The sequence below is a fragment of the Equus caballus genome, chromosome 24 (assembly GCF_041296265.1).
Source record: "Equus caballus isolate H_3958 breed thoroughbred chromosome 24, TB-T2T, whole genome shotgun sequence".
Lineage (NCBI taxonomy): Eukaryota > Metazoa > Chordata > Mammalia > Perissodactyla > Equidae > Equus > Equus caballus.
This window is the reverse complement of record NC_091707.1, coordinates 29110145-29132412: the sequence shown is the minus strand read 5'-3', so window position 1 is coordinate 29132412 and position 22268 is coordinate 29110145. Positions and strand designations below refer to the sequence as shown.

Genomic DNA, 22268 nt, shown 5'->3' with positions numbered 1-22268 from the left:
CCTGTTATTTTGATGGGCTCACTATAAAGCAGAGATTCCCACGACCCCTTCCTCGAATTTGATTAATTTGCTAGAGTGGCCCACAGGACTCAGAGAAACATTTTATTTACTATATCACTGGTTTATTGTAAAAGGATATAACCAGGAACAACCAGACGAAAGACACATATAGGGCAAAGTATGGGGAAATGGCACCAAGCTGCCATGCTCTCTCAGAGCATGAAACTCTCTCAGCAACTCTATGTGTTCACCAACCCAGAAGCTCTCTAATCCTGTCCTTTTGGGTTTTTAGGGGGCTTCATCACACAGACATGATTGATTAACCCATTGGCCATTGGCAACTGATTCAACCTCCAGCCCCTCTCCCCTCTCTGGAGTTTGAGGGGGTGGGACTGAAAGTTCCAACCCTCTAATCATGTAACTGGTTCTCCTGGCAACCAGTCCCCATCCTTAAGTGGGGTCCAAAAGTCACCTCATTAACATAACAAAAGACATGTTTATTGTTCTCATGCTTACGAAATTCCAAGGGTTTTAGAAGCTCTGTGTCAGCAATGGGGCCAAAGACCAAATATATATTTCTTATGATAAATCACACTCTCATAGGATGATATTACAATTCGCTACAAATCTAATGTAATAAAAAATATAGCATGTGGGGACAGAGGGTATACGAGAACTCTGTACTTTCTGCCCAATTTTGCTGTGAACCTAAAACTGCTCTGAAAAATAAAGCTTATTTATTTAACACAAGTAAATAAATAAGCCAAAAAGCTATGGACTTGCCACAATAATAGACAAATAAGTTGATGAAACAGAATCCAAAATTGGTTCAAGTAAATATGAGTCTTCATGTTTGACCAAATGGGAAAGGGTAGTTTAGTAAATTATGCTGATGGTCTTGGCATCTGAAGGAAAATAAGTTAGATCCATGCATCATACCATGTACAAAAACCTAAATGTACAATATAAAATTTTAGAAAATCAGTTTCAGGGGAACATTTGCATAAGCTTCACGAAAAAGAAACAGCAAGCTCCAAAATGGAGTCACTTGTGCTAAGCCCCACCAAGACTTACTATCTAACCTAAACTGCAGTTTCAGCCTCTGCCAGGACTGGAATTTTCATCAGTCTGGAATTTCCCGACCAACACTAGTGAGGTAATCTGCCTGATAAGACCTTTAGCCCTCCCCTGAGGGAAGGTGATCTTGCCTGAAATAATCCACTCTTTTAACTTCCTTGTCCCACCCTACTTCTGCCTATAAAAACCTTCCATTTTGTACACCTCCTCAGAGCTCTTATCTATTTGCTGGGTGGGATGCTGCCCAATTCATGAATCATTGAATAAAACCAATTAGATCTTTTTTTTTTTTTTGAGGAAGATTAGCCCTGAGCTAAGATCTGCTGCCAATCCTCTTTTTGCTGAGGAAGGCTAGCCCTGAGCTAACATCCATGCCCATCTTCCTTTACTTTACATGTGGGACGCCTACCACAGCATGGCTTGCCAAGCAGAGCCATGTCCGCACCTGGGATCTGAACCAGCAAACCCCGGGCCGCCAAAGCAGACCATGCGAACTTAACCGCTGAGCCACTGGGCCAGCCCAAAAAACAATTAGATCTTTAAATTTACTCAGTTGAATTTTGTTCTTTAACAGCTTGAAGTGAGGAAGACCTTAGGCAAAACACAAAATCCAGAAGTCATTATGGAAAAAATAGGCATTTTATGCATAAAAGATACCATAAGCAACATTTTAAAAGGCAAATAAATTTTGGGGAAGTATTTGCAACACATGTGGCAAATGAAGGGTTCACATCATGAATTATATTGAGAACTCCTACAAACTAACAGCATTAGAAACAGTAGGAAAATAAGCAAAGGATATAAACAAGAATTTTCAGAGGAGTATACGCAAACAGCCAAAAAACATATTTTTAAAATTCGTTAAATACCTTGGGGTAAAATGAAATACCACATAGGCAAAAATGGAGAAAGTAGTAATATACTGCAATATTTATGTGGTTGGAAAAAAATAGAAAAAATTTGAATGTCTATCAACAGGGAATGATTTCATAAATGTGACATATATATACTATAAAATATCATCTATTAAATGTATTTATAATACTACATTTAATAATAAATACATTTAATAATAAATGTATCATGTAATAAATGTATTTTTTAAAATACGTTTTTTATGCATTGATGTAGTTCTAAGTAAAAAGCAAATCACAGAATCACATGGATGTGTGATCCCATTTTTGTAAAGCAAACCCAAACTATTGTCTTCAACAACCTCTATATTTGTATATATGAGCATAAAGAAAGGAACGGAAAGATACTCAGATTTTTTTTTTAAGATTTTATTTTTCCTTTTTCTCCCCAAAGCCCCTCTGGTACATAGTTGTATATTCTTCGTTGTGGGTCCTTCTAGTTGTGGCATGTGGGACGCTGCCTCAGCGTGGTTTGATGAGCAGTGCCATGTCCGCGCCCAGGATTCGAACCAAGGAAACACTGGGCCGCCTGCAGCGGAGCGCGCGAACTTAACCACTCGGCCACGGGGCCAGCCCCACGATACTCAGATTTTAATGTTAGTTACTTCAATAAAGGAGACATAGTGGGGAAGGGGAATTATTAAACTTTTCCTTGTATAAAGCTGTATTATTCAATTTGATTGAGTAAGCATATATTTCTTTTGTATTTAAAAAAATAATTAACTGATTTCCACTTCTAGCTATGGTTTGAAGACAACAGAGAGCTACTAAGGCACTAAGGACCTGAAGGGTCAAAACCCTGAGGAAAGGGAGGCACTGAGAAGTCAGCTGAAAATCTTGAATGCTTTTCTCCTTGAAGCATCTGTAAATCCACAAACTGTGGTCTACTGAAAAGCTAAACAGAACACAGCAACTAAGAGACGGAGAAATTAAGTAGAATTTTGAACAGTCTAACGCACATGGAGACAAAAAGTTGGAGTTCCTGGCTCACTATGGAAGTGAGCCTTGGGAAATAACAGTGATCATAAACAGACCCGTCCTGACACAGCATGGAAGACAGCCTCAAATAAACTCAAATAAAGACTGGATTAAGATAATTCATCCTTATCCTAACAGCCTGCCCGAAGGAAAAGTAATTCCTCTGTAAAAACGTTAACCTTATCAAGAGACTCAAATTAAGTCTACAATTTTTCACACACAGTGTTAGCATTCAGTCAAAAAATGCCAGGCATTCCAGAGACAAGAAAAACTGATATATCTATATAAACAAGACCTAGAAGTAGACCTACAGGAGATCCAGATGTTGGAGATATCCTATACAGACTGTAAAATAGCTGTGATTAGTAAATAATAAGATGGCAATTTTCAGCAAAAACCTGGAATCCATTAAAAAAGAACAGATGGAAATGAATGAACTGAAAGATACGTCAGAGAGATTTTTAAAAGATAGAAAATCCAGAAAAGAGTATAAGAGAAATATGAGGCATACTGAAAAAGTTTAACATACCTGTAACTGGAGTTCCAAAAGAAGAGGAGAGAGACAATAAGACAGAAGCATTATTTAAAAAGATAATACCAAAAAATTTTCCAAAATTGTTTAAAGACATTAAAATGACACATTCAAGAAGTTATATAAAATCCAATTAAGATAAATCCAATGAGAGCCACACCCAGGCACATCATAGTAAAACTGATGAGAACAAAAGACAGAGAAAATTTAAGGGGCCAGCCCTGTGGCCTAGTGGTTAAGTTCGCGCGCTCTGCTTCGGCAGCCCAGGGTTTCACAGTTCGGATCCTGGGTGCAGACATGGCACTGCTCATCAAGCCATGCTGAGGCAGCATCCCACGTAGCACAACCAGCGGCACTCACAACTAGAATATACAACTATGTACTGGGGGGGAGGGGTTGGGGAAGAAGAAGAAGAAAAAAAAAAGACTGGCAACAGTTGTTAGCTCAGGTGCCCATCTTTAAAAAAAAAAAAGAAAAATTTAAGAGCAACAGCGCAAGAAGACCAATTAAGTGCAAAAGAGTAGTGATAAACTGACAACTGACTTCTCAGCTGTCTAATTTATATTGAATTTAATAAAGCAAGGGTACATGTTGCAGTCTGTAGGACAAGGGTCAGCAACTTTTTCTGTAAAAGGCCAGACAGTAAGTATTTCCCACTTCATAGGTCAGAGTGTCTCTGTTGCAACCACTCAACTCTGCTGTTGTAGTGCAACGCAGTCAGACAACAGAGAAACAGGCGTGGCTACGCTCCAATAAAATTTTACTTACAAAAAAAGGATTTGGCCCACAAGCCAGATTTGCTAATCCCTGCTCTAGGATAATCACTAAACAAGGAGTAAAAGAGTATGTAACTATCTCTCCATGCTCTCCCTGCGTGTTCTCATGTGTTCCTATGGCCTCAATGACCTCTTACATGCTGACGGTTCCCAAATCTGTGTCTCCAGCCAGACCTGCCTCCTGAGCTTCAGATGCACATCTCCAACTGCCCCTGAGATTTCCCATTGGAACATCGTGCAGGTTCATCATGTCCAAAATGACACCTACCTCCTTGCTCTCCAAACATGTTTTTTCTCTCACGTTTCCCAAGGCAGTGCTGTCAACCCTCTAGTTTCTCAAGTCAGACACCTGCAAGTCATGCTGGACTCCTCCCTTTCCCTTGTCCTTTATTCAATCCAGCAAACAAGGTCTGCTTATTCTACCACGGAAATATCTTCTCTCAAATGACTCACAGTCTAGCAACAAAAACTTCATAAACAAATATAGAAATTATGTAAAAGATTAAAGGATGTGTTGCTGCATGTTAGTTGAGGGTGCTTTTATCTTTTTAAGAATATCATTAAATATCAAATAAATTAATGTAACTTATGGCTAGAAAAGAAAGTGTATGTGGGTGTCCAGGGAGAGAGGGCTATAAGAGGATGCTATAATACTAACATGATGTTCCTTTTTACTCCGTGACAATCATCACCTACCTGCCACTGGCAGAAACACAGATTCCAAGAGCAGTCCCTTCCACCAGCCCTTACTGGAGTCTCCCACAGACGTTTAGGGAGGCCCATTTGGGTGGAAGAACATAGCAGGGAGAGATTCTTCAAAGGCATGAATTCAGAGGCTCCTCCTAAAGGGAAACGTTCTCTTCCATAGAAGATGAACAAAGTTCCACCCCTTTGAGTATTCTCAAGATCAGAGTGTACTGCAAGGGAAGGGAGAGGATATGAGGGCTGAACTGAGACACAGGAACCAGGATGAATAGGGAAGCTAATGGCCAAGAATATTCTCTCTATATATATTTTCTGTGTGAAAAGATGAATCTGTGAGAAAAAATTTTGTGAAAAGATTTATGAAAATACAGATCTTTCCAAATCTGTTCCAAAATGGAGGCAAGCTGCTTCCTGATCTTGCACGATTTTTACTTAGAATGTATATAATAATTATTTGATGTTTATATAACACTTTATAATTTTTAATTATGTTCATAGATACGATCTCCTTAGAGACTAATAATAAGTCTCAAAAGTAGAGATTCTCCAATTTGACAGGTAAGGAATAGAGGCCCATAATTGATTAAGCAATTTACATAGCGGCATATAGTTAGTGTGAGTGCTGGGACCAGAACCCATGACCTCTGACTTCCAGCTCAGGGTCATCTCCGTTACACACTCCTTTCTGTAGAGGAGTTCTTCAGTTTCTGGTATTCTTTATTGCTTGAAAAAAAGAATACCACAGTCTCATGAAAAAGACCATAAAAATACTAACCAAAAGACGAGCGATATAGCTACGGTAATGTCAGACAAACATTTTAAAAGAAAGAAACGTTACTAGAGATAAAAGGGGAAGATAATAGAAATTCTAAATATGTATGCACCTAATAAGGTAGTTGCAAAAACACCTAAAGCACAAAGTGTCACACCTAACCCACAAACACAGAGATTTGAACATGTCTCTTAGAAACTAATAGAGCATGCAGATAAAATATAAATAAAAAATAGATTTGAACAATACAAATAACAAACTTAACTGAAATATTGAACACTGTATCCAATAGTTTCAGAATACATATTTTTTCCCCAAAGACATATGGAACATATGACCATATGCTGGGCTATCAAGCAAGTTTCAACACATCTGAGACTTAAATCAAACAGAGAATGTCTTCTAAACACAGTGGAATTAAGTTAGAAATCGATAACAAGAAGATAAAAATCTCCAAATGTTAGAAGTTTAGAAGTATACTCCTAAGAAACTCATGGGTTAAAGAAAAAAAAATCACTGGAAATTATAAAATGCTTTTAAGTGAATGATAAATAAAATTACAACCTATTAAATAAAGCTAAAATTGTGCATACAGTGAAATTTACAGCTCTAGAAGCATGAACTTGAAAGGAAGAAAGACTGAAAATCAATAGTAAAGTATCTATCTCAAGAAATTAGGGAAAAAACAGTACGTCAAACCAAAAGAAAAAATAACAACAAATACTAGACATAATAACAAAAATTAATGAAATAAACGATCATACATTAGATCAAATCAGCAGAGCTAATAGTTGTTTCTTTGAAATGTCTTGAAAAGACTAATAAAATTATAAATCCTAGTAAGACTAATCAAGAAAAGAAAAAAGAAAGTGGTGTAAATTACATATATCAAAAATTTAAATAAAGAAAAATAAAAATTTAAAAATGCAGATCCTTATAGACATTAAAAACATTAAAAGAGCACATTATGAACAACATTATGCCAATAAATTCAACAATGTATATGAAATGGACAAATTCCCTGAAAAACACAACATACTGAAAGAAGAAGAAATAGAAAATCTGAATATATTTTAAATTTAATTTAAATATGTGTGTAGTAGACAGAATAATGGTCTCCCAAAGATGTCCATATTGTAATCCTTGGAGCCTGTGAAAAATGTTACCTTCTATGTCAAAAGGGACTTTGCAGTTAAGATTAAACTAAGGACCTTGATATGGGGAGATTGTTTCGAATTATCCAGGCAGCCCACTCTCATCACGTGGTTCCTTAAAAGCAGAGAACCTTTCCCACCTGTAGTCAGGGGAAGAGGTGACTAAAAGAGAATGGTCAGAAAGATGCAACATTGCTGGCTTTGAAGATGGAAGAAGGGGGCCATGAGCCAAGTGGGTGGCCTCAGGAAGCTAGAGAAGGCAAAGGAAAGAATTCTCCCCTACAGCCTCCAAAAAAACCACAGCCCTTCTTTCTTAGGTTTATTTTGGCTATTTAGGGTCTTTTGTTGTTCCATAGAAATTTGGGGATTCTTTGTTGTATTTCTGTGAAGAATGTCATTGGGATTCTGACTGGAATTGCATTGAGTCTGTAGGTTGTTTGGGTAATAAGGTCATTTTAACTATGTTTACTCTTTCAATCCATGCACATGGAATATCTTTCCATTTCTTTATGTTTTCTTCAATTTCTTTCAATAATGACTTATAGTTTTCAGGATATAGGCCTTTCACTTCCTTGGTTAAATTTTCTCCTAGGTATTTTTTCTTTTTTTTTTTTGAGATTGTAAATGGGATTGTATTCTTGATTTCTCTTTCTGCTAGTTAGGTATTAGTATATAGAAATGCAACTGATTTTTGTATGTTGATTTTGTACCCTGCAACGTTACTGTATTTGTTATTCATTAAAAGAACAAAGTTGGGGGGGCTGGCCGCGTGGCTGAGCGGTTAAGTTCGCGCACTCCGCTGCAGGCAGCCCAGTGTTTCGTTGGTTCGAATCCTGGGCGCAGACATGGCACTGCTCATCAAACCACGCTGAGGCAGCATCCCACATACCACGACTAGAAGGACTCACAACGAAGAATATACAACTATGTACCGGGGGGCTTTGGGGAGAAAAAGGAAAAAAATAAAATCTATGGGGCTGGCCCCGTGGCCGAGTGGTTAAGTTCGCGCGCTCCGATGCAGGTGGCCCAGTGTTTCGTTGGTTCGAATCCTGGGCGCGGACATGGCACTGCTCATCAGACCACGCTGAGGCGGCATCCCACATACCACGACTAGAAGGACTCACAACGAAGAATACACAACTATGTACCGGGGGGCTTTGGGGAGAAAAAGAAAAAAATAAAATCTTTAAAAAAAAAAAAAAAAAAAAAAAAGAACAAAGTTGGAGGTATCACACTCCCTGAATTCAAAATATACTACAAAGCTATAGTAAGCAAAACAGCATGGTACTGGTAGAGAAACAGACACACGGATCAATGGAACATAACTGAAAGCCCAGAAATAAAACCACACATCTATGGACAGCTAATCTTCAACAAAGGAGCCAAGAACATACAAAGAAGAAAGGAAAGTCTCTTCAATAAACGGCGTTGGGAAAACTGAACAGCCACATGCAAAAGAATGAAAGTAGACCATTATCTTACACCATACACAAAAATAACTCAAAATGGATTAAAGATTTGAAGATAAAACTTGAAACCAGAAAATTCCTGGAAGAAAACATAGGCAGTACACTCTTTGACATCTTAGCAGTTTCTTTTCGAATACCATGCCTACTCAGGCAAGGGAAACAGAAGGAAAGATTAACAAATGGGACTACATCAGACTAAAAAGCTCCTGCATGGCAAAGGAAACCATGAACAAAACAAAAAGACAACCCACCAAATGGGAGAAAAACGTTTGCAAATCATATATCCAACAAGGGGTTAATTTCCTAAATAGATAAAGAACTCATACAATTCAACAACAAAATGAAGAACCTGATCCAAAAATGGGCAAAGGATATGAACAGACATTTTTCCAAAGACGATATACAGATGGCTGACAGACACAAGAAAAGATGTTCAACAGCACTATTTATTAGGGAAATGCAAATCAAAACTACAATGAAATATTACCTCATGCCTGTCAGAATGGCTATAATTGACAAGATAAGAAATAATAACTGTTGGAGAGGATGTGGAGAAAAGGGAACATTCATACACTGCTGGTGGGAATGCAAACTGGTGCAGCCACTGTGGAAAACAGTATGGAGATTTCTCAAAAAGTTAAAAATAGAAACACTATATGATCCAGCTATTCAGCTACTGGGTATTTATCTAAAGAACATGAAATCAATAATTCAAAGAAGACATGTGCACCCCTATGCTAATCACAGCATATTCACAATAGCCAAGATGTAGAAGCAACCCAAGTGCCCATCAATGCATGAATGGATAAAGAAGATGTGGTATATATCCACAATGGAATACTACTCAGCCATAAAAAAGGACAAAATCATGCCATTTGTGACAACATGGATGGACCTTGAGGGTATTATGCTAAGCAAAATAAGTCAGAGAAAGACAAATGCTGCATGATTTCACTTATTTGTGGAATATAAACAAATACATATATAAGGAGAACAAATTGGTAGCTACCAGAGGGGAAGGGTGTAGCAGAAGGGCAAAAAGGGGTGAAGAAGCACATGTGCATGGTGATGAGTAACAACTAGACTATGGGTGGTGAACACGAGGCAGTCTATACAGAAACTGAAATTTACACAATGTTATAAGCCAATATGACCTAAATAAAATAATTTTCTTAAAAAAGAAAGAAATGCAGCCCTGCCAATACCATTGAGACCCATGTGGACTTCTACCCTACAGAACTACAAGATAATAAATTTGCTTTTAAGCCACAAACTTTGTTGTAATTTGTTACAGCAGCCATAAAAAACTAATACAATTTATTAAAGAAATTGAATACTCTATTGAAAAATCTTCTCACATAAAAAAACTCCAGATTGGCTTTGCCAATGTTACAGAAACTCTTCCAGAAAATAGAGAAAAAGTAATACTTCCCAACTCATTTGATGAGGCCAGAAAACCTTGACACCAAAATCTGACAAGGATATTACAAGCAGAAAATTACAGACCAATCTCTATCATGAATACATGTACAGAAATACTTAACAAATTATAAGTAATACACATAAAAGGATAATACATCACAAACAATAGAACTTGATTTCAGGAATGTAAACTTGGTTTAACTTTAGAAAATGAGTCCATATAATTTACCATTTTAACAGATTAAGAAAAATTTCATACAATCATCTCAAGGGATGCAAAGAAAGCATTTGATAATATTCAAGACAGTTTGTGATTTTTTAAAAAATCTTAAGAAACTAGAAATCGAAGGGAACTTCCTTAATATCATATAGATTTTCTACAGAGAACATATAGCAAACATCATATTTAACAGGAAAATATTAAAACATTTCCATTAAGATCAAGAAAGAAAGACATTTCCACTGTGTCCACTTCTATTTATCATTGTATTTGAGATCTTAGCCAGTGCAAAATAAAAGATCTGAAAAGAAGATATTTGCAAACATGGTCATGTATGAGAAAAACAAACAAAATCTACAAATAAACTATTAGAATTAAAGGTAAATTTAGCAATGCCACTGTACACAAAGTCAGTATACAAAAATCAATTGTATTTTTATTTAGCATAAAAAACAATTTAACATAAAATTTATTTAATAACAAAAGGAAAACAATACCATTTACTTGGCATCACAAAGCCTTAATACCTATGAGTAAATCTAAAGAAACATGTGCAAGAGCTATACATTAAAAATTTTTTAATATTAGTGATAGAAATTAAAGATGATCTAAATAAATAAATAACCCACGTTCATGGGTCAAAGACTCAATACTGCAAAGATGTCAATTCTCTTCAAATTGATCTACAGATTCAGTGTAATCTTAATTAAAATCTCAGCAGGGTTTTTTCGTGAAAACTGATGAGCTAATTCTAAAATTTATGTGTAATTGCAAAGGGCCAAGAATAACCAAGATACTCAGGAAGAACAAAGCAAATACACTCATCTTACTAGATATCAAGATTTCTCATAAACTACAGTAATTAAGACAATATGATGTGAATAAAATAATAGAAAAATAAGCCAATAAAACAGTGAGTCCATAAACAGACCCATACATACACAAACACTTGGTTTATATCAAAGGTGACATTTCAGGTGAAATGATCTCTTTTCAATAAATTGTACTGGGTTATTTACATATCCATAGGGGAAAAAAATGAAATTGTACCCCTACTTCACATTAAATACAAAAATGCGATTTCAGGAGAATTGCAGATCTAAATTTGAATGATTAAAAAAATAAGAAATATCCTGATGACCTTGGATAGACAAAGGAACAGGAATCATAAAGCACTTAGGATAAAGAAAAAAATGATAAATGTACTACATTAAAATTAGGAACTTTTATTCATCAAAAGACACAATTAAGGGGGCTGGCCCTGTGGCCGAGTGGTTAAGTTCGTGCACTCCGCTGGAGGCGGCCCAGTGTTTCGTTGGTTCGAATCCTGGGCACCCACATGGCACTGCTCATCAAACCAAGCTGAGGCAGCGTCCCACATGCCACAACTAGAAGGACTCACAATGAAGAATATACAACTGTGTACCTGGGGGCTTTGGGGAGAAAAAGGAAAAAAATAAAATCTTTAAAAAAAGTCACAATTAAGAAAATGAAAAGGCAAGCCACAGATTGGGAGAAGATATTTGCAATGCATGTAACAGAGGACTCATATCCAGAATATGTAAAGAACCCCCATGGGTCAATAAGAAAAAGACAGACAAGCCCACAGAAAAATAAGCAACAAACTTGAACAGATACCTAACAAGAGAGGATATCCCAAAGCCAATACACGTATGAAAAAGTTCTCACTTTAATAGTCACTAGGAAAATGCAAATGAAAACCACAAATTAAAGTTAAATGCACACTCACCAGAATGGCTAAAGTTAAACAGATTAACAATACTAAGTGTTGACAAGAATGTGATGCAACAATGCTGGGGTGGGGGAGGTGTAAATTGGGACAAACAACTGAAAACTGTCATTATCAATTAAAGCTGCATATTCACATACCTCATGAGCCAGGGAGTCCATTCCTGAGTATACCCCCAAGAGAAGTGAATACACATGTGAACCAAAGACATGTATGCAAATATCATAGCAGCACTATTCAAAATAATAAAAAGCTGGAAGCAACATGGACGGCAATCAAGAGCAGAAGGAAAAGTTAAATGGTGGCGTGTTCATTCAATGGAAACACTACAGCAGTGAAAAATAACAAAACCACTGGGACACACAATATGGATAAACCTTACACACATAATGTCAAGCAGACACAACAGTACATTTTATGCTTCCATTTATATAAAGTTCAAAGTCACATAAATCTCATACACGGTTTTAGAAATCAGGAGAGTATTTACCTTTGCAGAGGAGGAGTGTGACTGGGCGGGGCGCCAGAGGAGTACCTGGGACACCGCTAATATTCATTGTTCTGGGTGCTGATTACACGACGTGTCTTCACTTTGTTAAAATTCTTTGAGCTTATATTTATGACTTGTACACTTGTTTGTATGTGTGTTTTACTTCAACAAATAATTTTATTAGTGAAAAAACAGAAAAATAATTAAGTGACAAATTTTGGAAATACAAGTTATAAGAGGGTTAAAAATTATATAATCCATAGGGAAGAATTATGTCTCACTAAACGATCCTATTATCAAATGTTGCTTATTAAACACTTATCTTCAACTTGATTGTCTGCTCTCGCCTCTTCTTAACTGCTATCAGATTGCACAGTCCGGGGCTGTGGAAATGCTGGCACCTGGGGACAGGGGCGTCTGTGACAAGCAGCCCTGTGGCTTGTGTGGAACGCAGAGCTAATGGCAGCAAAGGCAGGCAGGGCTGCTCCTTGGGAAGTGCCCGAGGCCCCATCTTTGGTGAGGCACCGACTTGTGGAGTTCTGGGCATAATGGCAAATAATGGGGCATAACTGAGAAGACACGTGGCCCTTTCTCACTGTTCATTCCACTCGCCGCATCGTGCTGCCAGCCTCTGGAGAAAGAAAAGCATTACCTGCTTCTGCCTGTGTGACCTTAATGGGAGTCACTTCAGCCATCTGAGATCTCTTCTTCTCTAGATAAAGGGACAGTATGCACTCCTCTGGAGGCAGTTTAAAAAAATAATTTTTCCTGAACAGGTCTGATACACTTCTACTTCAGGGCCTTGACACTTGCTGTTCTGGGACTTTCTTCCCTCAGGCTCTCTTCCTCCCTCCTTCGGGCTCTGGCTCAACTGTCACTTTCTCACTGAAGCTTCCAGGACAAATTCTCTGACTTTCTTTAATTAAAAACATCTGACAATTTCTCCTCCTTCCTCAGCAGTCCCCACCCCCTTTCCTTCTCCCCTGCGTTATATTTTCTCCATAGCGCTTATGATGTGCCATGCCCTGTGTATTTTGTTTGTTTATTTTCATCATCTGCTTCTTCCTTTAGAATGTAGGCTCCCTGAAGGCAGGGATTTTATCCTCAGTGTTCACAGCCGTATCCCCAGCACCACAGTATCTGGCGCACAGAATGTGTTCCACAAATATTTACTGAGTGAAATAACACGTGTAAAAGTACATCGCACAGGGTCACAGCAGGCATTCGATAAAAGCCCGTTTCCTTGCTTCCTTTTTGTTAGATTATAAAGTCTAGGATGTTTCAAGCTTCCAAATAACCCCAGGTAACTCCTTGAAGTTGGAATATAAACAAGGCCTCATAGAAGCAGCCAGAAGACTTGGATTCTGTCTTAGATTGCTAGGGCTGCCAGAAAAAAAAATCCCACAGACTGGGTCGTTTAAACAGCAGAAATTATTTTCTCACAGTCTGGAGGCTAGAAGTCCAAGATCAAGTGTCGGCAGCTGTGGCTTCTTCGGAGGCCTCTCTCCTGGGCTTGCAGAAGGCTGCCTTCTCGCTGTGCCTTCGCGTGGTCTTCCCTCTGTCTACCTGTCTGTGTCCTCTTCTTATAAGGACACTGGTCATTCAATGAGGGCCCACCCTAACGAGCCCATTTTAACTTAATTACGTCTTCGCAGGCACATCCGAGCCTCAGTTTCCTCCCAACTTAAAAATGCAGTTTGTGGTTCTTGCTCCTAATGCTGATGAAAAACAGCTCAGTTGCTGGCTTTCTTGTTGTGAAAATCCCCTTGAGTTCTGTCACAACCAGAAACAAAGGAACAGACAATAGCCGAAACTGAAGGCAGATTGTCATCAACTTTACTGTCTTCCAACCCTGTATGCATGCAGTAGAGAAAAAAGTGACACTCTGTCTAGTGCTGAAAGGACAAAGTTGGTTGTAGAACTCACAGTGGGAGAGAAGCAGGGTTAGGAGGGAGAAAGAAAGAGAATTAACATGTTTGGGGGAATTATTCTATACTGGAAACTGTAACCTCACTGAACCCTGACAACAACGCCATAAGATGGATATTACTGTTGTGATTATTATCACTTCCATTTTGCTGGTGAGGACAGGGAGGCTCAGAATGCAGAGTCGGGTTTGGTTATTTCAGTCCACCTGGAACTTAGAGAACCCACACGAGTCGCTCTGCCTGTAGCAATGGCTGAACCGGCTTCGACACCTCCCTCACCTCCCACCTTCCTACCTGGCAATGTCCTGCTGCAGGTGACAAGATGAAGTTGAGGCTCCCGTTGGTTTTTTGGCAGTTCTTCGAAGAAAATTCTGTTTTTACTGCTGCTGTTGTGGTTGTTTTAGCAAATAGGTATGTTCACTGAAAAAATATCAACAGATATAAACAGGCAAAAGAAGAAAATTCTAGAACAAGAAAAACTTACCTATGGGGATAGAAAACAGATCATTGGTTGCTTGAGGGGAGGGGGGTAACTGCAAAGGGGCCTGAGAGAACTTTTGAGGGAGATGAAAATGTTCTGTATCTTGATTGTGGTTGTCATACGTACTTTTGTCAAAACTCATCAACCTGTACACTTAAAACAGGTGAATTTTATTGCATGTAAATTATACCTCGATGACATTGATTTCAAAAGAAAAATAAGGGGCTGGCCCCATGACCAAGTGGTTAAGTTCGCATGCTCCTCTGCAGGCGGCCCAGTGTTTCGTTGGTTCGAATCCTGGGTGCGGACATGGCACTGCTCATCAGACCACGCTGAGGCAGCGTCCCACATGCCACAACTAGAAGAACCCACAACGAAGAATATACAACTATGTACCGGGGGGCTTTGGGGAGAAAAAGGAAAAAAATAAAATCTTTAAAAAAAGAATAAATAAAAAGAAAAATAAATCACCAGTAATCACACCACCCAAAGATAACCATTATTGCCATTTTGGTGTTTTTCTGCTGCCAGGGTGCACATGTGTGTGCTTGCACACACGCACACACAAACACACAGTATCACACTCTATTTTCTGTTTTTTTCTCTTTCTCAATAACACATCATGAAAGCCTTTCCGCATCACAATACGGAATGCCGCATCAGCATTTGTATAATGGTAGAATACACCATCATGGCAATGTAACACGATCTTCTCTACCAATTCTCTCTGTTGGAAAATTAAGATGTTTCCAATTCTTCACTATTATAAACACTACCATGAATATCCTTGTAACTAAGTATTTGAGCACATCCTTAATTATTGCCATAGAATAAATTTCTACCAGTAAAGTTACTGGGTCAAAAGAGTTGCACATTTTTTAAAGAATTTGATACATCTTTCAAAATTGCCCTCCCAAAAGGCTACACCAACTTAGGCGCCCACCAGCCCATCTCTGAGTCTTGACTGTAGACTAATCAGCATCATGGATCTCCATGGAAACAAACACAAGGTAAATCTTACCAGTTGACATATCCTGAAATCCCACAGCTTTAGAAGTTACTGAAATCTTGCAGGGTCAGTGTCTCAGCCCTAACTTTAGCTGAATTCAAGGCCCATAAGTGTTCAGGGATCTGAGATCCCAGGGCTCAGTTAGGAGTACATCCAGGATTCAACCTTAGAACAGAAACCACCACGTGATTTGCTGAAGCCACATTGAGTCAAGGGACCAGGAAAGAACTTAGGCCATCCCAGGCTCAGATACTCTCTAACTTCCATGCCCACTTAATCTCTTCGGAGCAAACCTTGTTCCAGAGCAGCTCTTCAACGGGCCTAGCGATCCAGGAAGTCGCACATACTGTTGTGTTTATCAGCAAAACTCCAGTTGGTTCCACCTTATTCCAGTCCTCGGTGTTGCTGCATGCGGCCTTGGAATGGTTATTTAACCTCTTTAAGCCTCAATTTCCTCAACAGAAAAATGGAGTTAGTAATTGTACCTATCTCAGAGAGTTTTATGAGGAATGATGTGAAATAATACATTCAAGTTCATTAGCAGGGCGCCTGACCCTAGGAAGTGCTGATACTTGCTAAACATCATTCTGGTTTGTCGGCCCCTCATACTTGGCTTCAGGCAGCAGAGGCCTGAGAGGAACAACTTCCCACCTTCTATTCTGTCCCAGAAGCTGTACTGGTGTCTCTAGGAAAGGCCAGCCACCATGCTCCTTTTAGATCTGCCTAATGCTATCCATAAACTAGGGAGTGAAACCCCCTTCTTGGGGAGGCCTGCCCACCCCTCATGCCTCCAGGACCAAGCCTGACAAATATAGCAGAAATTACAGGCATCTGATGTAAGGCTACGTGTGTACACTTCGCTTGAGCCAAGCCCCAAACCCTAGTCCTGCTGCTGCATCAAAGGACCATCTCTCTTCCAGGCTCCAGGCCCAGAGTAAGCAGCAATTTGGGAGACAGCCCCCTCTTATTTTTAGCCTTAAAAACCCAAAAGCCAACATACCAGCGCTCACCCAAGCGTCTCTCACAAGCTGTTGTTTGATTTGGGTTGAGAAAATGACAGACTGAGTTCTGCACCAAGAACAGAAGAAAAAAAGAGGGGGTAAAAAGGAGTTTTATTTTCCCTCCACTGCCAACCTCCATCCCCCTCAACTCCTCCCCTAGGCCTGGGTGGACCCTGCCTGGGTAATCGTCCCCTGCTATATTTAAAAACCACAGATGTGTTTGGTGGAGACTTAATTTCGGAATTGCAGGCGGCGTCTCCTGAGGACAAGGGGAAAGCCGGTGCTGCGCGCCCGCCCGCCAGGCCGCCCTCCCCGCCTGCTGCCCGGAGCTCCGGACTGCGCGGAATCCAGGTCAGGACGCGCCGCCGTCTTGGAACTGCCGCTGGCCGGGAGGCGCCGGGCGTCAGGCTCCAACGATTGGGTGGGTGGCCGCGGGCTAGGGGTTCCGTCTGCATTCGGTCCTCGGGGGTTCTCTGGACGCGAGGTGCAAGCTTGACTTTCCGCTGCTGGTCGGAAGGCGATCTGAAAATTCCCCCCTCGGCGCGCGAGGATAAATATGCGCGGCTTGTCATCCCGTGCAGCGCTCTCTCTCCCAGCTGATAGGGTGACGTTCGGCTGGGAGGCTTGGAGATTGGCTTTTTGATTTGGCTTCTTGCTGCAGCTTAATGGGCAAAGCTCTGGGCTCGCCCAGAAACCAGCCCCTCCGCGCGTCCCCTCCGCGCGCCGCGAGGCCGAGACGTCTCCCGCGGTGACGGCGTGCGAGGCGGAGAGCCGGCGCGCTCCCAGCCCCGGGAAAGCCCCGGCGACGCGACTGCAAGCCGCGGTCCCTCGGAGCCGCCAGGGCGCGCCAGGCTGCTCGCTTTTCTGCCCCTCCCGGCAGGGATCCCCTCGCTCTCCCGGGCTTCATCTCGAGCCCGCGCCCCGGGTCGGGGTTTTCCGGGGGTCTTCGGGGGGGGGGTTTGCTCTCCTTCTTAAATCGGCGCTGAGGGACCCCTCCCCAGGCCCCCTGCCCTGGCCCCAGCCCTCGCGCTCCAGATGCGCTGCCCCGCAGCTCCCTGAAAGCTGCGAGCCCAAGCGCCCCGGCAGGCGGGCGGCGGCGGCCAACTGACATGCCCCGGACGCGGCTGCGGCCGGCGGGCAGCCCGCGGGGGCGATGAGGCGCTGCGGCCGGTGAGGAGCCGGGCGGCGGGGGCATCGCGCACCGTCCTCACCCCCCTCACTTGCCCACTCTGCTCGGGAGACCGAGAGGAAACGGTGAGTAATGGAGTGAGCCTCTTGCCCTTCCCCCTCAACGAGCGGCCGAGGCAGGGGAGGCACAGGTTGGGGGGCTTGGGATGTCCCCAAGAGGGTTCCTGGTTGTGAATAACGACGTTAATTATTTGTCTAGATCATTCATATGAACTGCCTTCCTGTGTGTGTGGGGGAGGTTAGTGCCTGAAGAGATTGGGGGAGGATGCCCCGGAAAGTGCACATTTTGTATGCGGTGCTGGGGGGGTGCGTTCTGGCAGCGAGTGTCTACTGTGGGGCGGGGGGGGGGGGGGGGTGCCGAGGGCACCGCGCAGAAAGAGATGCCTGGGCATGTGTGTGCAGTCCGGTCGCGGGTTTTCCGGGTGAGTGGCGGGTGCGCACTGGGAAGCCTGAATGTTGCGTTGCGTGCTGGATGCATGTGTGCATGTGTGTGCTGGCTGTGCCAGGGCGTGTTGTGCTCCTGGGTCTGTGAGTGCCGGCGGAGTTTGGGGCTAGGAGGGGAGCGCGTTACCCGCTCCGCGCGCGCCCGCGTGCACACACGCACGCGCGCACCCCAACCTCGGGACTCCGCCGCCGCCGCGGGTCGGTAACTGCAGCCCCAGAGCACCCGCCCGCGGCGGCCAAGCGGGCGGAGAGAAAGAGGGCTTCTCCCGGCCTGTGCCTTCCAGACTGCGGTGGTCTGGGCGGTCCAGGGCTAGGTAGAGAGAAGTCCGTAACTACTCCCTGCCCCTTGCCCACACCCCCCTCACCGACACCACCCACCCCCCCCTACACACGCACGCACGCACATACACACGGCCGCAGGCCCTCCCTCATTCACAGGCTAGCGCTGCTCCTGCAGACCCTGCATGACCTGCCCAGGGGACCTGAGCCACTGGGGGAGATGAAGAAAGCAATTTGTTCCGGGGGGAAAAAAGCAGTTTTTCGTCTTTATTCATTGTGCTTTATTTTTAACCGTGGAGGGGTAGGGGAACGTTTAATGCAACAGACGCCTTTAATGCAGTGCCATAAATTTACCCGCTTGCTGCCCGCCTCTCTCTCTTCTGGCGATTAAAAAACAAACCCTGAACGTTTGGTGGTTCAGCGTCCTGGGCAGAAGGATGGGAATTGGGGGCAGTTTATCAGAAAGGAAGGCCGCAGTTGGGAGTAGGCTCAGAGCTCCTGGGTGGTCAAGAAGCACCCCAAGCGGAGGGAGTTGTGGATACGTGACAGGAACACATCCGGCCTGCTGGTGGGGCACCGAAAGGGAAGCCTCGGGGCCTCTGGCGACCTGGTGACTTGCAGCCGCGTGTGATTAATCTTCCACAGCTGTTGTGCCCCATCCACTTGAGCTGAGCTCTTGTTTACCTCCATTTTCAAATATAGCTGCTGCGCCACGCTCTTCCTGAAATAGGGGGATCAGTTCACTCTGTATGGGCGCCTGGCCTTCCGCCGCTCCTTTTTGCCGGCCTGGCTGGGTCCAAGTGTGAGGGGAACCTGCCCCTGCCTGCCTTGCGGTTCTGCACATGAGGATGGTTGACGGTCAGAGGTCGGAGTGACTGCTGTGGGCTCATTCCCCAGCCCCTCATTGCAATCTACAGTTGCTATCTGCAGCCGCCCATGCTCCCCCCAATAAGTCCACTCCATAGCCTCCTTTTTCTTTAAATAAAATATAGATTTTGGGTTGAGAAGCAGCAGATGGAACCTGCAGAACTGAACTTGGTTGAAGTGGTTCCTGAACTTCGTGGAGATGGGAAGGCTGTTCACGCAGTTTCCTCCACCTGGAACGCATTATTCCTCCGACACCCCTAAACTCTTGCCCATCCTTGCGCTCCTATCTACCCTTCAGCTCTTACTTCACTGGTCACTTCCTCAAGGAAGCCTTCCAGAACTTCCCTGACTAGGCCAGACCCCCTGACTTTATACAGCCATAACCTGAACCTATTATTTTGAAGTGATTGAAAGATGCACATTAAATTTATTTATGTGATTGAGTAATGCCAGTCACACCTCTAGACAGTAGCTCCATAAAGGGAGGAAAGAGAGCTGGTGTTAATTCACATGGTACCCCTGAGGCCCAGCACCGTGCTTGGCATAGAGTGGGTGTTCAGTAAATGTTGGCTGAATGAATGGATTTGGAGGGATAAGTTAGCCCCTTCTCTGCTCCTGCTCCTCTGATCTCCACTTTGGCATCACTTGCACTGCCCTCCACAGCCTCCTGGTCAGAGAAGAGAGAATAGGGTCATCAAACTGACCCTGTAAAGAACATTCCCTTCTCCAGGGCTCCTCCCTGGGCTGGGGCCCTGAAGCTGAGGGAGTGTCCTCTTGCCCCAGCCCTGCTCTGTCCCTGTGCAAGGCAGGCCCTTGTACGGTCTCTGGGCATAGTTGCTGGTATTGTCCACGGGTAGTCATTGTGGGCATTGTTCCTCAGCCTGCATGGGCCAGTCATTGCCCACAGTCTGGATTCGGGGAATGTGTCACTCATCCTGGCTGCTCCTCAGGCTGCCAAGGTTGAATAAGAAGAGAGGATAACTTCCTTTTTACTCAAGCCTGGATGCTTTACCTAGAGGTTCAAGTATTTGGTGGGATTCAGAAATGCATTAGACTCCAAAAGAAAAAGCATTCATTTATTCATTCAGTCAGTTATTTATTTGAGAAGTATTCAGCAACAACCTACTCTGCCAGGTATTTGCTAGGTACAGAGGCAAATAAAATAGAATGGTCTCTTTCCTCATAAATATACATTCATTCCAGCAAGGATGACCAACTAGTGAACCGGCAGGTATCATATATAGTGATCCTCTCAGTGGAAGGTACATCCTGGGTGCAATGGAAGCGTATAGGAAGATCTCCTCTCTATGGGGGCTTAAGGAGGACTCCTAGGGACAGCTAGTCCCAAAAAGAAGGGGTGGTGGGAATTGGCTTTAGTGAAAGCAGGGAGGGGAGGGGTGGGGTAGAAAGTCTTATGAGTGAAGGGGTCAGTATGCAAAGGCCTAAAGAGGATAAGAGCTCTTCCAATGACTGAAGACAGACGGAGAAATTTGGGGAGACAGAGGAGCTTGGAGAAGCCATAGGGGCAAACTTGGAAGGGCTTGTGCTTCATGCTAACGATTTCCACCGAGTTTCCCATGGGGGCTTAGGAAGGTATTAAGTACTGAAGTGTGTGGTCGGATTTGCATTTTCGATAGTATGTTGAGACTGGAATGCAGGGAGAGAGAGGGAGCCAGAGAGTGAATAAAAGCTAATTCCAGAATCAAGAGTATTTGGATATGGTATAGAGAGTCATGTCTACTAAGAAAACAGTTCTGTTTCATCCTGGATATAACACGGAATGGGCCAAGTAGCATTTACTGCCTTGATATTTGGAATGACAAGTAGTGCTTTCCTGGTTTTATGTAGGAACTCTGGGTCATGTGGGGACTGCATGCGGAAGTGGGACTGGAAACTGTAATCCTGCGCTGGCCTCCGTGTGGTAATTTCCAAATCACTTGAGAGGAGAGGACCTCAAAGTCATGCACTGCTATGTTCGTCCTAGAGAATGAGGCCAAATGGTGTGAGCTTGGTCACCATTTTTCCTTTGCACCGTCATCTTCCTTCTTTGTTCCTCACCCTTACCTGTCACTAGTCACAGAGTAAAAAAGATCTCGCTTCCCCTGCTGCACAGTGCCCAGCAGCGACCCCTGCCCTGCCTTCATCAACTTGCTCTGGAGTCTTTCTCCTTCAGTGTTCAGTCCTCTCCCTCCAACTGTAAACATGCTCAACAAACCTCCTCCTAAAAAGAATATCACTTGTCCAGTTCCTTCCCCCGTCATTCTCTCTTCCCATCTTGCTTTCAACAAACTCTTGAAATTTTAGAGTAATCATGTCTCTCTCTTTCCTCATCACTCAGCCACCAAGAACTTCTCATTCTCCAAAATATAACAACTTATTCCTGATACCTATCCATCTCTTTCTCTCTCCCTCTCCACCCTAATCAGATAAGACTGACCATTAGCTCCTTAAAACCTTCCCCTCTTGCCTTCTATTGCACTGAACTCTCCAGGTCCGGTAAATTCTACAGGTGGTCCCTCTTCCTCTTCCTCTCCAAGATTCTCTCTTGTTCCCAGTTTTCCCTTCCTGCTGTCCCTCAGCAGTCTCCCTCAGTGGTTTGTGCTGTCACTCCAGGGTGTATGGTTCCAAGCATACAACCTTAGCTCTCGAAGCCCAGAGTCTCATTTCCAGCCACTTGTACAACATCTCCAATAGGAGTTCCATCAGCTCCTCAAATTGAATTTTTACTAAACTGACATCACCTTTGTCCTTAGGAGCGGCTCCTCCTGACTTGCCACTTTCTAGAGATGGCGACAGCCAACTTCTGGTCACC

The 22268-nt window shown here is 42.9% G+C and overlaps 1 protein-coding gene and 1 long non-coding RNA gene across 9 annotated transcripts in view; one reads left to right on the top strand and one right to left on the bottom strand.

Moving 5' to 3' along the window:
* Positions 1–11229: 11229 nt before the first annotated feature.
* Positions 11230–17202, bottom strand: LOC111770329 (uncharacterized). Of its 2 annotated transcripts, XR_011432185.1 has the most exons (6): positions 16678–16804; positions 15971–16131; positions 15690–15842; positions 14482–14607; positions 12260–14032; positions 11230–11452 (listed from the first exon to the last, which is right to left on the bottom strand). It is a non-coding gene; the product is annotated as an uncharacterized lncRNA (long non-coding RNA). The 2 variants fall into 2 exon arrangements; XR_011432186.1 differs by lacking the exon at positions 11230–11452 and having other exon boundaries at positions 12405–14111; positions 16678–17202.
* Positions 17203–17319: 117 nt separating this feature from the next.
* The window catches only part of SLC8A3 (solute carrier family 8 member A3), a 139718-nt gene continuing 134769 nt past the window's right edge, over positions 17320–22268 (top strand). For 3 of the 7 annotated variants that reach the window (XM_070249944.1, XM_023627999.2, XM_023627997.2), the window contains exon 1: positions 17412–17932. The gene's annotated coding sequence lies outside the window, so the exon portion shown is untranslated. Of the gene's footprint in view, positions 17933–22268 lie in introns of all 7 variants that reach the window. The other 4 variants (XM_070249945.1, XM_023627998.2, XM_023628000.2 and 1 more) reach the window with 3 other exon arrangements.